At 41.8% G+C, this 17,512-nt stretch overlaps 1 protein-coding gene across 1 annotated transcript in view; it reads right to left on the bottom strand.

The window, feature by feature from the left end:
• Window positions 1-13,232, bottom strand: part of prickle1b (prickle homolog 1b) — a 29,903-nt gene extending 16,671 nt beyond the window's left edge. The window contains exon 1 of the mRNA XM_039791539.1: window positions 13,027-13,232. The gene's annotated coding sequence lies outside the window, so the exon portion shown is untranslated. The remainder of the gene's footprint in view (window positions 1-13,026) is intronic.
• Window positions 13,233-17,512: the final 4,280 nt, after the last annotated feature.

The following is a 17,512-nucleotide window of genomic DNA, read 5'->3' as shown; positions in this document are numbered from 1 at the left end:
TATAACAGTCATTCACACCTGGAAACTACTACCACTATTGTGTTTCACCCCCAGGAGGCAAGAAGATGTTAAACTGATCTCTTAGAATGCAAATATCAGGGGTGACATCCCTCTGTTCAACACAGAAATCAACAAGGACAGTGACATGTCTCAACTTGTTGCAGGACAGTTGATCATCAATAGTATACAGAGACCAATACTGATGTTGAAGTAGCATAAAGTGCAAATACAAGATGAAATACACAAGATTGTGCAAATAACTCTCCTGCACGGCAATAAAACCAACAGGCTTTAAATGTCTTGCACATATAATTCTGTTAAATGTAAAGGTGTGGAGGTCATGGTGCAGATATAAATCCCTGCCTCACCACCTTGAAAAGGCTAGCGTATGCTTGAAACTAGAAACTATGTCATATAATTTGTCCCACCAAGTCTAAAGGCAACAATGTTTATAGCTCTTAACAGCCACACTCGAAGGCAGGGCGAAAAGCCTGCCATCATAGAGAAGGAAGAGAGCCATTGAAGTGTGCAAACTGGGTAACAGTGCACAATGTTGTCTCCTCAAATACTCACTCATTGTGTTAGTTGCAAGAAAAATATTGAAAAAGTTCCTTACACAAGAGGTAATACTGCTGAACCGAAACTGACAAGCCCAGACACACAAATCACCATTGGAGCATTTTAAACTCTGAAAGTGAAACTTCTTTTCCAAAGAAGATTCCTCTGTGACTGCATATGATCCAATTATATTTTACATTTTTAGTCGTCTGTATGGCCCTGTGTCATATGAACTCATTTGTTGTTAATATCTACAGCAACAACCACAAGACAAATATTTCTACAAGTAGCTTTACAAAACAAAGACACCTGTATCCTGAATGCACCCACAACTGATTTGAATCAGCAATGTTCTACTAACAAAGGCCATATGCACAACGGCTGACAAACCAGCTCACACACATATCCGCTTCACAAAAAGACTGCCGATCCACGTCTCAATTCACATCCATTATGACGCCCCCATTCAGCCCCATTCACGCCGACAGACGCCTCTCAGCAGCCTCTCAGCAGCCTTTCACACCAGGAAATGGATCTTTAGCCCTCGCTAACAAGGCCCACCAGGTCGACTCGCTGCTGCATATCAGTTCGGTGGAAGTGCTGCTTAGTGGTCCCGCCAGTTTGGTGTTAATATTCCTTGACACTCCCGGGCCGGAGTGTGATTTAAGTTTCTAGTAATAAAACCCTCTGCTGAGATTTGTTAACCACTGCAGGGTGTTACCGGCACACCTCTGGGACAAGAGGAGCAGCTATAAAAGTGCTGTAAAATGCAGGAAATTGTCAAGTAACTGTGATGGGAGCTATAGGGAATGGGTTAGGAAGCTTCACTTAGAATTCCTCTTGTTCACAAGTCTACTTTACAAGTAAAATGCAGAGCAGGCAGTCCATTTTTTATGTTGATCTATTTAGGTGATGGCAGTGTTGGTTGGTGGGTTGATCCACCACTTTGGCCCACACTAAAATATCTCAACATCTATTGGATGGATTGCCATTCAAATTTGTACAGGCATTTTTGATGCCCAGATGATGACTATTGCCACCATGAGATGTTGTGTCGCAACAACTGTTGGGTGTATTACCCCAAAACTTGGCACAGACATTCCTGTCACTACTCATGTATAGCAATGACTTTAATGGACCTTTTTCACAGCAGACATTTTAACTTGTCATAGTAAGAAAAGCACAGCTGAAATTGATAACCTTAACGATGGCTCAATTCCATCAAGTGTCCCAGTAAGCTATTTCAGTGAGTCAGCATGCACAATACCAGGACCTCTCCTAAGTGGAATGCAGCCATCATTAATGGTTTTGAATACACCTGTGCTTGTCCTACTATGACATGTCAACATGTCTGCCGTGAAAAAGGTCTATAAGCTTATCATGCTTTCCATCTAGCACCACCATCAGGTCAAAATTTAAATGTGCCTAATACTTTTGTTTTTGACCAAATACCTGCAAAACTAATGACATTCCCATGAGCATTAGCTGTGCTTCGTCCTAATGAGCAAATGTTAGCATAGTAAAGCGCTATACTATGGTGGTGAACATGCTAAACATCAGCATATTAACATTGTGAGCATGTTAGCATGCTGATGTTAGCATTGCAACCTCACAGAGCCGCTACCATGCCTGTAATCTTGTTTTACGTCTTTCTTTATTGAGACATCAGGGATGGAGTGTGGCAGAAAGGTTAAACATTCCTGTAGAATTGACAAATTTTAACCAAAACACCATCTCTGCTCTGCTTAACGTAATGGGATTTAGCTGTACTAGATACTACCATACTAAATACATTCTCAGCTTCTATCTTTAACTTACCCTTCGTTTACATGTGAACTCCTTGACCAGACAAGAAACCTTTGCACATGGATGAGTGTTTGTGATCTCTCACAAGATCAATAAAGCTATCTGCTTTGGGGTTAGGGCTGGGTGATATGGAGAAAATCAAATATCACAATATTTTTGACCAAATACCTCCATATAGATACCGCAACGATATTGTAGTGTTGACTATTGGTGCTTTCATAAAATATGTACACAATCAGATTTTTGATAAATAATCTTCAGTAATGTGGATATAATGACTAAGTGGGTAAAGGCAAATAATAGAACAGTTACAACAGTCTGGTAAGTTCAGAAAATGACATCACTTTACTGTAATGCAGCCTTTAAAACCAGGAAAAGACAACACTTATGCCATATTACGATATTACGATATCCAAAATCTAAGACGATATCTAGTCTCATATCACGATATCGATATAATATCGATATATTGCCCAGCTCTATTTGGGGTTGGAAATTCGAGCTAACTTTAGTCCCCAGATCCAACAGAGGCTATTAAATCTATTCATTCTCTTCCAAAGTAATAAGTATCGCATTTTGCAAAGAATGGTTGCCAAATGAAAATAATCGCTGCTTCAATACAGCTACTGTTCAGCCTTGAATGTTTCTCTCAATCTTTATTGTGCTTTTTGTTCTGCCTATATCCCTGCATATGTAGCCAATTATTCTGTCGTTCGAGTGGATTTTCTGTAAATCCCTTCTCTACTCACTGGCTGATTAGAGTATGTTAAGGAATTATGCTATTTCAGGGCTAAATAGGGTTGTCAAAAACAGTACAGAGGCTTCTCCCATTAATGTCTAGAGGTAAGCTATTCATTATTATTATTATTATTAGTTTTCATGAGTTGGCAGGGTCTACCTCACTTAAACAACATAAAACAAGTCATTACCTGAATCTGACTGAATGCAAGTCCTAGATGGTCCCTGTAGGCTAAAATATGGGTCCTCCTGGGTTATATGCAGTATCCACTGTGGAAAAACAACTGATGATAATAGATGATGAAATATATTTCTCTGCATTTCAAAATAATGTAAACTAAGCTCTTAGAATAGCCGGTCATGTTTTTCAAAGATACGCACTCATAGTCAGATTTTGCAACACGGATGAGCCTCCTGTCGGTTGCTCTCAATGATGAAGGGATTTAAAATAGGCAGCTACGTTAAACAGAATCACTCTCAACTGCCACAGTGTGACAAACCTTTATAATACCAGGAATCTGCATGAAATAAGAGAGAACTTTCACGCACTCTTACCACTTCAGTGAGGAAATGGAATATAAGCGTGAAACACCATCACAAAACTGTAATACCTATTAGGAAACAATAGGAACCTGTTACAGTAGTGTGTGTGTATGTGTGTGTGCATGCGTGCGTGCGTGCGTGCGACTTGTGTGTGTGTGACTTGTGTCATGTCTTGTGCATCCCATCCAACACTAATTTGATATTGTTAAGTGATGCATTCTTTCTTTAAACAAAAGCCAGAGGTCACTGTAACCACCACTGTGAAAGGAGTGTGTGTGTGTTTGAAGCATCTTAATTAAATCCCAGGCTGCTGCTATCACATTGCCTCGCATACAAAGTACACAAAAGCAAGAACAGGCAGACATTTATACCTGGAACAGTGGCGAGCTATGGACTGATGATAGAAATGAAAAATGTCAAGAACCAGACTGTCTTGTTCTTGTTGACAGAAAACATGTACGTATAACTGCAGTTTTGCTTCACTTGAATGGTAAGAAAAGCACAGTGTTCATGATTGGAACACTGATGTAAGGCCCACAAACTGTAGCAGTGAAATATTCCAGCTGTTCTTTAAAGAAAAACTCACAAACTGTTATTAGGCCACAGATGTAAGGCCGACAGACTACAATCAAAGATAAGAAACCAGTTTCTCTTGTTCTTGTTAAAAGGAAAAAACACTCCAGCTGCACTTACCAGAAATAAACTTTTAACTGGCCTCCACGATACTTTGATTGAACTAAGAATGATGCAGCATTGTTATTGTCATTACGTGCGGTCCCTCTATCAGGTCTATCTAGGTACCCATCTAACTGATTTACAGTGTGTCACACTTCAGCCAAAAGAAACAGGGCTTTTAATGAGCTGTGCCACTCAAACTAGATGGAAGCATTGCTTGTGAAAAACAAATCCATAAAAAAAAAGAAGAGAGAGAAGCTAATGCAAAAACAGCTACATCTGATGACATATCATGCAAGACGAGCAGCAGCGTTGCATCACATTTAGTAGGGGAAAGCTGTGTGTGTGTGGTGTGTGTGTATGCGAATCCCGCATGAATTTAGCATAAGAGATAGATGTAGGCCAGGGATTGGGGTTGTGTACACAGAGGCTTAATGACAGGACCCTAAAGGGATGGCACATCAGTCAAGCGGAACAGACAAACACACACACACACACACACACACACACACACACACACACACACACACACACACACACACACACACACACACACACACACACACACACACACACACACACACACAAACTGGCTGTGTATTACACAACCAGAGTACCCTCACTTTTCCATAATTTAGCATTGGAAGCACAACAAGAGCTGGGAACGGCGGGTTTGACCAAGTTTGCAGCCCCAGGCACTTTGTCACACTCGGGCTGCAGTTTCGCCTACATGGGCTGGCACAGTTCTCAAGTCAGCATAGTGTCAGAGAAGGGTGTGTGTGTATGTGTGTGTGTGTGTGTGAAACCATATAGCCTTTAGTTCCAATAGCGGATTCCCAAGGTGCTTTTTGTTTAGCTTTATTTGGGTTACTGAGCCAGCGATAGAAAAGACAGAGATAACAAAACAGCTGAGTGACACCAGCTTAGCTCAGCACGGTAACATTTTGGTGGCGGGTTTGGATGCCACGAGTTTGACAGATATCGCGGCTATGTGTTATATGAAGGTCACTTTGAGCTCTGTGCTTAAATAAACTCAGTATCACAGGGAAAGTAGCGTGACTGGCCGTTTTGTGGGGTGTTTGCCCCCCCCCGCCCCCCTCCGTCCTGGGGACTGTGGTTGAATTTGGCCTGGCAGCCGCTGTTGGCATTCCACACGGACCCTCGAGTAGCGGGCCTGAGGTTCATGGGTAAACAGACAAACCGTTTGGTGGGCTCGCTGTGTCATTTTGGAGCCTGTCTTACCCTCTAGCTGTCTCTCTCTCCTCCAACCTCCCCCCCCTTGTCTTTCCTCTCAGCCACCCATATCCTCAGTTGGCCTCTCTGTTAATTCAGACCTACCTGACAGTTCTGACTAAAACCTTCTGGGTTTACTATCTGTCCCGCTCAGCGACAGGCTCAGCTCTCTAAACACACTGAAGACTAATCTGCAACAGATGGACCGGGGAGGAAGTAGTATAAAAGGATATACAACATATTTGTACCCCTCTAAACCAAACGATAAGGTTTCAGCGAAGTTCCAAGCAAAGCCAGAGGAGGGCTGTAATGATGTGCACAGCGGCGGCTCCCAGGGGCTTAACTGGACATATTACTTGGAGATATAAGCTGTCCATCCGCAACCAGATGTCGGAAAGGCCCTGAGGGGCATTCTTGAGAGCTTTCTCTGAAGTGAACCTGTTCACACACTCAGCCACACACACTAACAGATGTATGTAAATAATTGATTAAATAAAAATTTATGGAAATAAGCAAATGAGCACGGATGCATACATGTTCACACACCTAAACAAGCCCGCACATGTTGGATTTCAGGGGTGGCTGGTTAGAGATAATGAACGCATTAGCACCCAGTTTACTGTCTGGTTTTTGAGGTCATTAGTGTAAACACAAAAGACATTAATTTATTACCTCATTAATGCAAGTGGCAATTTGAGCACTCTTTCTCAGGAAAAAAAGGAACGGATGGATCTTATAGCACTGAAACCCAGACTGTCAAATAACTGTTTGTATTGGTTTAGCGACGAACATTTGGAAAGCCCCGAGCTTTCATCAGCTAACCACTACGGGTAAATATCTGTTACATTCTCCCTCTCTTGGAGATGAAATTGTCCTCGCTGAAGGGTACACTTCTGTTTGATTACTTGCCACAGAACACAAAGGCAGTCAGGGGCTAGTTAATGGGAGGAGAGGTTATATAAGAAGACAGGGTACCTCTTATAAGAAATTTCAGGCTTCCCTTTGAGGCATATGTACCATCTAAAATGTCTGGCATGGTTTGTGCATACACAAATTTAATTTGAAACTTGAAGTAACTGATTTTTGGCAACCCGGGGGGCAACGGAAAGAAGCTGTGAACACAACACTGATGTATTATTACCTTTTAAGTTAAGGATAGATGAATATGATGAACATGTTAGCATACAGTTGCCTATTTGACACATGATACAGAGCCACATTAGCATTCATTTGGAGCTTCTTTTGGCCATCTGTTCAATATTTGCTCTGCTTTTAGCTCTGTTTCTGGTCTTCACCATCTCCTGAGGAATATATTTAGCTTGTTAGCTGCCAAATGCTTTACTATGATCTTCAGCTAGTTTGGTGCGTACAGTGAGTTTTTATAGCTTTTCTGCTGAAAACAGCTGCCTGTAGACTATGAGAGTGGTGAGAGTGAACCAAAATAATAAAGATGCGAGCCAGAAAACCAAAACAAAGAGCTCAAAGACGTCAAAACGCTCCGTAGAGTTGAGTAACTACAGTCGTTGCAATCCTTTAATGGGTTTGTCACCAAGATTGACCCCTTTTACATTACACATAGTCATTTCATCAATATTATTTAAAATAATATTATTTAAAGCAGCTTTTATGAAAAGCAAGACTCCAGCAAAGCACAACATGCAGCTTTTGGCAAATTTGAATCCCGTAATTTCCCCCACCCTCACTTACACAGTAGTTATCACAACAAGCCATTTCCTCACTCTGAGTGGCATCAGATTGGATGGAGCCTTTTCCCCCTTGGGTGAATTAAAAGGCTGGTATTCCTTTGGGATGGTGTGAGGCAAGATAAAGTGACAGATAGGGCATGTCCCCAGAGACTTCCGCAGAGACAGGCGACCACCCAACAGCCGAAGGTTTACTTCAGCATGGATGTCTGCCTGAAATTGTGTAACTTACATTTGTCACAAAGCTTAAAAAAATGTTCTCTACCTCATCTGCTTCTGTTTATTGAAGCAGACTGACAATAATTAGTCCCTGGAAAAAAAACGTGAGTTATACTCATGAGAACATCCTGTGCCATCTGAAGGTTCATGCATATTGGAAGAGAGGTGGTAAGAGGAAGAAAAGAGCAGACTGTCCCTGATTAGACCTGAGCTGAGACATTCACCTCAGGAACACACTGTCCAACACATGAGACCAATTTAACAAGGGAAGGCAGGAGCCAAGTCATGTTTTCCTGATTGACCCACCCAGAATTTAATCATGGAATCATTTATAAAAGGTTTTCCTGTTGGTCCCATATTTATGAACAATTATGATTATGTTGTTTTTGAGCTGGTTCTGTCCTTTCAGTAGCCTACAGCTATTTTTAGCCAATGATGCCTCAAAAATGGCTTTCTGCATCTATTATCCATAATATATATTTATTGTCATGCCAAAAAGAGTAAGTGTGTCACTTACATTTTAAGACATTTTTCAAAATATATTCTTTGAATAGTACAGTTTCAAGTTAAACTGTTTTGATCATACTTACTCAGCTCACAACATCACTGTTACATAAAAACCATTTAGCTCCAAAGTGTCAGCTTTTCACTAACAACAGCGGGATTGTCTTTGGTCTTGTGGTGATACATTTTTAACATTATCAGATGGATTTAGAACGGGTGGCCCTTCATCTGATATGAAAAGATGAAACCACCAAACATCAAACTGTGAAACATGATCTCCAAAATAGGAATCAGGAGGTTTTCACATCACAACAGCAATATTGTATGAGTGATGTAGTACCAAACAAAACAGAATGTGTTATGGAGACCTTTTATGTTTTCTCCCAATCAAAAACAAAACTGGAAGCTATCATTTGTGTTCTGCCTCAGGGTGGTCATTTGACGAGGAATAATTACGTGGTTGTTGCGCCGCAATCTCGTCTTCCTATACCAGACTGTGCTTCTATCTATACTGTTTTCTTTTTACTCGAGCTTTAAAGCCTTTTAATTATTATCATCTAATAATCATCACCTTTAATGTCTCCATAACCACTGTGACTGGCGACTGCCAGTGTCTGGGCAGGTGTGTGTATCTGTGTGTGTGTGTGTGTGTGTGTGTGTGTGAGTGGCTTTAATCATCATCAAATAGAGCTGTGTGTATAGGTAATTAAGGTGGTGCCAAATCGACTCTCACTCACAGGCACGAGTCAGGACAACACCTTAGTGTTGCATTGCTTAGCAAGTGCTGCGGGCAACTTTATTTCAGCTCCGCTGCAAGTTTTAACACAGTGCAACTCCCTCTCAGAGTCCATTACTCAGTGTCTGATATTCTTCTCAGCCCTGGATTACTTTTCCTCCCCACAAGCTGACCATAATACCAGGCTTGTGGAGCCAATGCGGCCTGAAGGGTTTGGTCTGTAACCACTAGATGAGCACAAGGATCACGATTAGTGCTTGTATATCAAGGACAGCCATCCCAGTCCCCCCAACCACACATTTACACACCGCACCCTTCACCTCCTTCAGCACAGCCATGATTTATAGCTACTGTAGCCCAATATACATACATTATATTAGCTTCTCTTTCACCATTTAGAGAGCAATATTTAGTTCAAACATGAACAACCTGACAGAAACTGAACCTGAACAGACATTTCCGTCACATGTAAAAAGGCATGTTGGGCTGCAACTAATTTATTTGCATTTGCAACGGATCTCTTGATTAATCGTTGAGTCTATAAAATGTGAATAAACGCTGTGACCAGGGAATGTTTGGCATTTTTACTTGGTCAAGGTTTTTCCCAGCACTATTTGTATGCAATCTTCCACTGCACCAGTGATAATGCTGCTGATAACTGGTATAACTGGGTGGTTCCCATGCAACACTCAGAATATCGCTTTAAGACTTGTTTAATCTCTGTCCTTCCAAGAAAGGTCTGTTTTTCATTGTTCACTGTTTCTCCTGTTCAGTGATTGGTCCTTCAGTGTTTGGCACGTCACACACAACTACAGGGGATAGTTGCTTGGCAAGCGTGCGTGTGTATGTGTGTGTGTGTGTGTGTGTGAGTGTGTAAGAGAAAGATTGTGTTTTCTGAGGTTTGGAACGATTTACCCAACCCCACACTCGATTAATTCCAGTATGACAGCACAATCTTGCCTGTGTGTTCGCATGTTGGTCTGAGGTATTAGGCTGACAGAGGTGCACAGACAGAACAGTGTTGACTTACTAATAGATGGAGGTCTTTTTTATGGATACACACACACACACACACACACACACACACACACACACACACACACACACATCACATTCATGTTTATGTTTCTTATTGATACAATTTACTTAATCTAATGCCAATCTGTGCTCCAACTCAAACACTGGGACACAAGAAATCTGTGAATGCTGCATGACCCCCCTGAACCAGAGTCAGCCAGCAGCTATTATCCACACCGCTGTGGAGTAAGGTCTACACCACAGATACATTCTGGGATAGGTGAAAAAAACTGCTCTGGCTTGTTTGCATTTCTTTAAACCAATCACAATTGTCTTAGGCGGCACTAAGTTCCAGATGCAGCAACGTTGGCTCTGCAAAATGGTCTCGGGAAGGAACTTGCTTTTGTAGAACATTTGCAGTGGTGACAATCTTCTTTTGGATTAATTCTCTTCAGCTTCAAACTAAAACAAAAAGGTGAAACACGGCACATCTTGAGCTCTTCAAACAGCTTTACTTCTGTGATCAGATGAGGTGTTTCAGCCCAGGAGCCAATGGCTCTAAATCCAGAACACCCATGGTTGCTGAGCAAAAAGGTTTTCCAGGAGAGTGTCCAACAATATCAAAACAATCTCCAGGCTGGATTTCCTATCTGGCACTCAAACCCCACTGGAGAATGAGAATCTGGGTTGCATATGAGAAAATGAAGAACTGTGTCGGATGAAGACTCTAATCGAGAGACATTGCTCTGAAAATGAGTCTGTCAATTTAGAAAATTGTCCATAAACAAGAAGTCAGCAGGGGCCTCAAAAAAGCAATGCAACAAAAAAGTCAAGGATGCATTCATGATCCGTCCACATCCACTGCCAACGCTAGGCTCATAATTGTATGACGGTAAATGTCCAGTCATACTCTGTCTTTCATTGAAATCTCAAAGGTCGTATTCTCAAGAACTGCTTCACATCCTCCCCTCTGAATCACATCCTACTCAGCCAGAGCATTTTCTTCCTCTCCTCGCTCTGACATGTTTAAACAAAATCAACCTTTTCACCCCGGCTCTCATTTTTTTAGCTAGCAAAAATCCTCTACCAAACTTCACCATGAAGGACAGAAACACCTCTACTTATGTTGACTTGTGGGAAGTACTCTTATTCGCTTTCTTGACCAGAATTAGACAAGAAGATTGATATATCACTCTCATGTCTGTATGGTAAATATGAAGCTACAGCCAGCAGCTAGCTTAGCTTAGCTTAACTAGCTAGCCTGGCTCCATCGAAAGCTACCTAAATCTGCCTACCAGCACCTCTAAATCTCACTGACTAACAAGTCATATCTCGTTTAGCTCGTACTAAAACAGAAGTATAAAAACAAGTATTTCTTGGCTGGGTAATGACAAGATTCCAGTATTGTATAGATTAAATGAACAAGATGTAATTAGTGAGCTTGGGAATCATTGAACAGACCCAGGCTAGCTGTTTCCCCTTTTCCAGTAGTCAAGCTAAGCTAACCAGCTGCTGGCTAGAGCTACACATTTAGTTCATAAACATGAAAGACAATAAATGTATTTCCCCAAAAACTATTTCTTTAAACTAATTATACTGATGCATACAATTTACTGTGGATGGTACCATCATTAAATGAAATATAAAGAAACAAAAGACCCTGTTCAGGATCCATTAAAAGCCTAGAATCAATGTTATGTCCCATAGCAAGCAGTAGTCAAGCCAAGCATACCAATCATCTCAGCTACTGCCTGACTTGACTCTTCCATGTGCTTCAATGGCTGACCAATTAACAGCAGCTTAACTCCTGGGTCCAAACACCCATCTCTCTCTCTCTCTCTCTCTCTCTCTCTCTCTCTCTCTCTCTCTCTCGCTCTCCCTCTCTTGCCACACACACACACACACACACACACACACACACACACACACACACACACACACACACACACACACACACACACACACACAGAAACACAGAAACACACACATGCATGTGTGCACACAAGCATTCAAAGTAATAGCCGTGCAGATTTCGTGCCCCCAGTACCACACACAGACAAGGACGCACACAGATACATACTCATTAACAAAGGCTTAGTATTGCAGAGTGTATACCCCCAGCAAAGTGTAGCATAGTTTGGCTGACTGGCCTCCCACAGAGGGGGAATACACCTCAGTCACCTGATCCTCGGCTGCTCTCTCATCTTGGATCAGTGAACCACACAGCAGCAGCTTGTCATTCAATTACAGCGACCAAGCCTGCATGGAAACAATACAGGACTGAGCACTGCAAGGGACTATTTCAAAATATCCCAAATATAAACATTTTAAATTGAATGAAATAATTAAAACATGCTTTCTTCAAGTTTTAAGACTCAGGAGATCCAAAGGCCCACTGCTCTCACTGCAGCATCTTTACAGATCTCACCCACCACTAGGTGCCACCACTGGCTTCCAAACAGATCACACATCACTGAAAAGACATTCTATCATAAGACTCATATTCAGTATTTTAACCTGTTTCTTTATGCTCTTTAAATACACTTTTATGCAATTTGAGACACAAGTCAGTATCTCAGTGCAAGACTGAAATCACATGGAGAGAATCAGTTCCATTGTAGGCCTACTTAAATACACTAAGGTTAACACTCCAAAGTTGTTACACCTGTTAAAAAATAGATTTAAGTCTGAAGTATGATTGGAGATTTGTAAACGCCTTCCTTGGTCAGTTGTTGGGTTTGGCTAAAGTGATGTTTGGCTTCCCTTTGTAATGTTTCTGTGGATTTGGGATGTGGTGTGTGAACACTGATGTGATTCTGAAGAGCTGTGTGAAAAGGCTCGTGAAGACACTGAAAAAAGTAGACAGAGACCACCTGAGTGACAAGCAACAGCTGAGTCCACACATCTGGAAACAAAAATGCAACCCTCCATTAAGTGCGTCTTTACGCACACACACTTTCCAAGCTAAAATCTCCCCAGACTCAGCCACAGTTTCACTTCTCTCAGTTCTCTCCTCCTTCAGGGAAAATGTGCTACAGAGCCTCAACTAACTCTTTTCTTCTCGCTTTGGTGCGTCTGACCACGAAGTAATGGGGAGACAAATCATTTCCATCCCATAAATTGTGTTGCTACATGAGGATTTCTAAGCCTCTCTAGACTTGACTTGCACATTTTTGTATGCTCACAAATAATTCTACATTCACACAGAACTAGGTGCACTTAAACAGCAAGATTGCAACATTTACAAAGTAATACCTTAAACTGAATAGTTATTAGCCATAACTTGACACTCACCTCAGAAACAACAACTTGGTCCGGGTTCGGGTTTGAATATTCCGTTTATCAGAATAAAATCACGACTCTGGAGGCATCCGGGCTGACTGCATCCAACAAACACAACTCCTACCGTTTCGAGTCCTAAATCAGCTCAATAGGTGTAGTCTTTCAATGCATGATCATGGAAAGAGAGGGAGAGAGAAGGACGCTCAGCAAGGGTTGCGCGCTGCGCAGCTCTGGCACCAAGTTAAAGCGTCGAGAAATTACATTAGCGCTGCTCTGCGCCTATTGGCTTAAACATGAAGCCAAGCCTCTTTCCCTTCTCAGCACACACACGCCTCCCTCTCACTTACAGGCACACAGCATACTGTAAACATCCCAACCATGGCTTTATGGATATGTTTTGGAAGCATATATCAAGTCAATTTCTTCAGAAAGACGAGGTTCTCATTATAATGTGTTGAAGCATGATAAGGTCATTGTAATCTCATTAGTTACTACCTTAGAGACACTTCAAGTGCCCATAGGTATAAAGCAGCAATGATGTAATACAATGTCCTCTGGGTTCAGCTCCTCTTCATAAATTATACACAAGAATTTTACAAGAAATGCTTGATTGGATGGACTGTATCCAAGAGTCACAACAACCTTAAACAAAATCCTAGATTAACTATTACATCAGATGTATCTATGGCATGTATGTACCACACAGTAGCCCCCTGAAACTCTAAACCAACATTTCACGTGTCCCGTGTGGAGGTATTATGTACCGCACATATGTTAAACCAAGCCTTGCCCGATATATGAAACCATGTATGTCCAATATTTGAATTATCCAGAAGTGGCTTCTCTTACTTGAAGCCTGCTGCTTTCTTGGAAAGGGAGTGTCAGTCATTGTTTAGTCGTTGAGAATGCTAAACCCCTCAGTGCTCCAGTGGTCAGTAGGCTATAGGATGTGGTTGCACTGGGCAGCTCTAGTGGGAGTGTGTGGCTGTATGAGACAAAATAGTATATTAAAGCAGTTTCATTTTTTTTCTTCTTTTTTTTTTTTAGAAATCTCTTGCATGGACTCATTGTCACATTCCCTGAGGCCAGTTGAGCTCAATTAGTAGAGCAGGACAACCCTGGAGCTGCACTATACTAAAATATAATAATAACTGGTGGTATCATAATATGTTTTTGATTTAATAAAGTGACCATGGTCATGAGAGGAACCAATCAGAAACAAACACATGACCTATTGTGAGGCCAGCATCATAGTTTAAAGTACTCATATTATGCTCATTTTTAGGTTCATAATTGTATTTAGAGGTTGTACCAGAATAGGTTTATGTGGTTTAATTTTCAGAAAACACCATATTTTTGTTGTACTGCACATTGCTGCAGCTCCTCTTTTCACCCTGTGTGTTGAGCGCTCTGCTTTAGCTACAGAGTGAGGCATCACACTTCTGTTCCATCTTTGTTGGGAGTCGCACATGCGCAGTAAGTATACTGCTAGCTAGTCAGTTGCAGAGTATGAGGGAGTGCCATGCTAGCAGCTAGGCGAGCATTATAACCTGTGTTACAAAGTGACGCACGTTCGTCACGGAAGTAAAGGCTGGACTACAATAGAGCTGTTTGGAGCAGTTTGTGAACAGTGTTTTCTCTGGAAGATGGTAAGTCCCTTTGGGGTAGACTTTGGGCTTTTTCACTTTGTAAACCTATAACATGCACAAAAAGATATATAAAACAATAAAGGAAAGGGGAAAAGCCTTTTAATGAAAAAAGTGACTCCTGCCAGCACAGAATAAACAAAATCTCACTCATGACACTATTTAAGGTCATGGTTGTCAAAAAGGTAACTCGTTCAGACACAGAGATGGATCAACACCAAGTAATAAAGAGTTTTAAAGGCAGCAGATCCTGATTTGTGGAGTGTTGCGTTTAGATTGAATTTTCAGTGTCAGACGTGGAGTTAAGGGAGTGAAGAGAGCTGTTTGAATGTCTGTGAGCCTGGCAGTGGGACACGCAGAGCAGGTCAAACAGTATGGCTTATTGTCCCTGCCAGCCAGTCAGTCAGCCCACACAGTGAGGGACCCACGGACGCCCTGCTGGCTGCTGCTCTGACAGCATCTGACAGCTTGATTTACAACCTAAATTTACATTTAACATTTTAGTCAATGAGTGCAGCAGCAGAATAAGCTTCAATTCATAGATTGCCAATACACTGAAAGCAAGCAGTGGTGTGGCTGACACTGGCATCAGATGTGAACAAACGTTTCATTGGTGCCTTGAAAAATGTGCAAAGAAGTTGAACAAGTAAACAAAATAAAGCCACATATCTCTTTTAAACTGTTCTGTTTTTGTCTATTTGACTGAGCAGCTACTCTCACCACTCACTTCACCTGTTGTGCATAGCATCACACACACACACACACACACACACACACACACACACACACACACACACACACACACACACACACACACACACACACACACACACACACACACTTAAAACACACACGTAGCTGCAGAACTTTTTAATGGGAAATCCGATCATCGTCTGAGTCCCGATTGCTCTCTTTCCACCTGTTCTCCTGGCTTCAACGCAGAATAGAGCCAGCCTCTGTGCTTCTCCTCGGCTCTTTGTGCTCGTACACAGACATCTGTAACATTAAGCCTATTTACAGCAGACATAGAGAAGAGGGGAAGGGGTATAAAAGGTAAGCCTATAGGCCTACACATACAGCCAGAGAGGAAGCGAGGATCAGTGCAGCGTGGAGAGCACAAAAGGGGCCTCTGGGTCAGTAAATCCTGCCCCTGTCACCTTCTGGTGCGTGGAAACACAGCACGGTTGATGAATGTGTCAGAGGCAGGCGCAGCACGTTGTACATCTCTGATCCTGTCTTTTATCTCTGTCTTCTCCCCCTTCTTCTTTACTCTTTATGGAACGCTGCTTTGAAAACAATCCAGATAGATGTGGGACTGCGTGCTTTGTGACGGCAGCTTGGATGTCATGAGCAATGAATGGCAAACGGCTGCATGAAGAGGCTATCTTCCTATCAGCGAATCTGGCTGTTGGACAAGGCATTGAAAGGAAAACAAAAAAATGTGGCGTATGATTTCAGGACTTGAAAGGTGATATCTGGTCATTAAAAACACTGTGTCGTTAACCTGACTAATGCATTTCTGCATAAAGTGATATTTAACCCTGTGAAACTATGTCAGACAGACAAGATAACGACCAGTTGGGACAACTACAAATAGCCCCAAGCCAAGAGCTGTGAATCCTGAGAGGCTGTTAGGCACTAGAAGCTTTGGATACAACTAGGTAAAACTACTATCTGGTGAAAATAGTTTGGGATCATCAAGCAATATGTACAACAAAAAAATCTTTTTTCCTTTCCTGGTCGTGACCCACCGGGCCCCTTCTCTCTGTGACCTTGTATAACCCAGCTCCAAAACCTCCAACCCCCTTTGTGAGTAAGTGGTTCCAGATTTGGCCCTAAAGGAAAACTGTCAATCAATCTGTGGGAGTCTGGGCTGCGTTTCGTAACGGTCCGGTCGTCCCCAAAACATCATCTGGAGGAGACAGTGAACAGGAATGTCGTCTGAATCATCCTCTGACTGTCTCACTAAAAACAAACTCAGGACGAAGTTTCTTTCTCCTGCAGATAAAAGCAAAAGAACATTTTTAGATAAAGTCTACAAACCTTTTCTTTGCATTTCTATAACCAGAATGTTCGCTCACTCACTGTCCCTCATCACATGTATCTACCTGTAATATGTTGTCTTTCTCCCCTGTCATTAAACTATCTGCTCGTGTCATCTCTGTCGTTACCACTGGCTGAATGCGGGGAAGGGGTTGCACTGAGCTGTCATCAGATGTGTCAGTTCATTCGAGTCAGAGGAGGTTCAGTTACACTACAGGATGCATGACCCCATTCATTCATCAAAGTCTGTTGTTTGTGAAATGTGCATTTTGCATTTCATATTTTTTACTCTGCGTTCACTCGGCACAACTTGTTTTTACACTTTGTTTTTTTGTATGAATAAAAAAACAAAACATAATGTGTTGATTTGTGAGCTCTAGAGGAGCTGGTAGGTGGAAGGACAGAGAGGCTAGCTGTTTCCCCCTGCTTCCACTCTTTATGCTAAGCTTATTGGCTGCTGGCAGTAGCTTCATACAGTATTTACTGTACAGTGGTATCAATCTCCTCATCTAACTCTTGGCAAAATAAATAAATAAAGACTATTAGCGTATTTCACAAAATGTCAAATTTTAAATTAAACTAACATTTTACCAAAAAAAACATTCGCTGTATAAAGCCCAGTGTCCTGTCTAAGTGTAAGTGAGCACTGCAACTCACCCCTACCTGCATGCACAACATCACAATCATTTTAAAGAGGAATACATAACTCAGAATGACAAGTGGACCTTCAAGGGTGAGATGTGGTATGACACAAGAGAGGCTTAGCCAACTAATGCAACTAATTCAGGTATTTTTCTGAGAAGAAAGGC

Source organism: Perca fluviatilis, chromosome 23 (genome assembly GCF_010015445.1).
Source record: "Perca fluviatilis chromosome 23, GENO_Pfluv_1.0, whole genome shotgun sequence".
NCBI lineage: Eukaryota > Metazoa > Chordata > Actinopteri > Perciformes > Percidae > Perca > Perca fluviatilis.
This window is presented reverse-complemented; position numbering and strand designations above follow the sequence as displayed.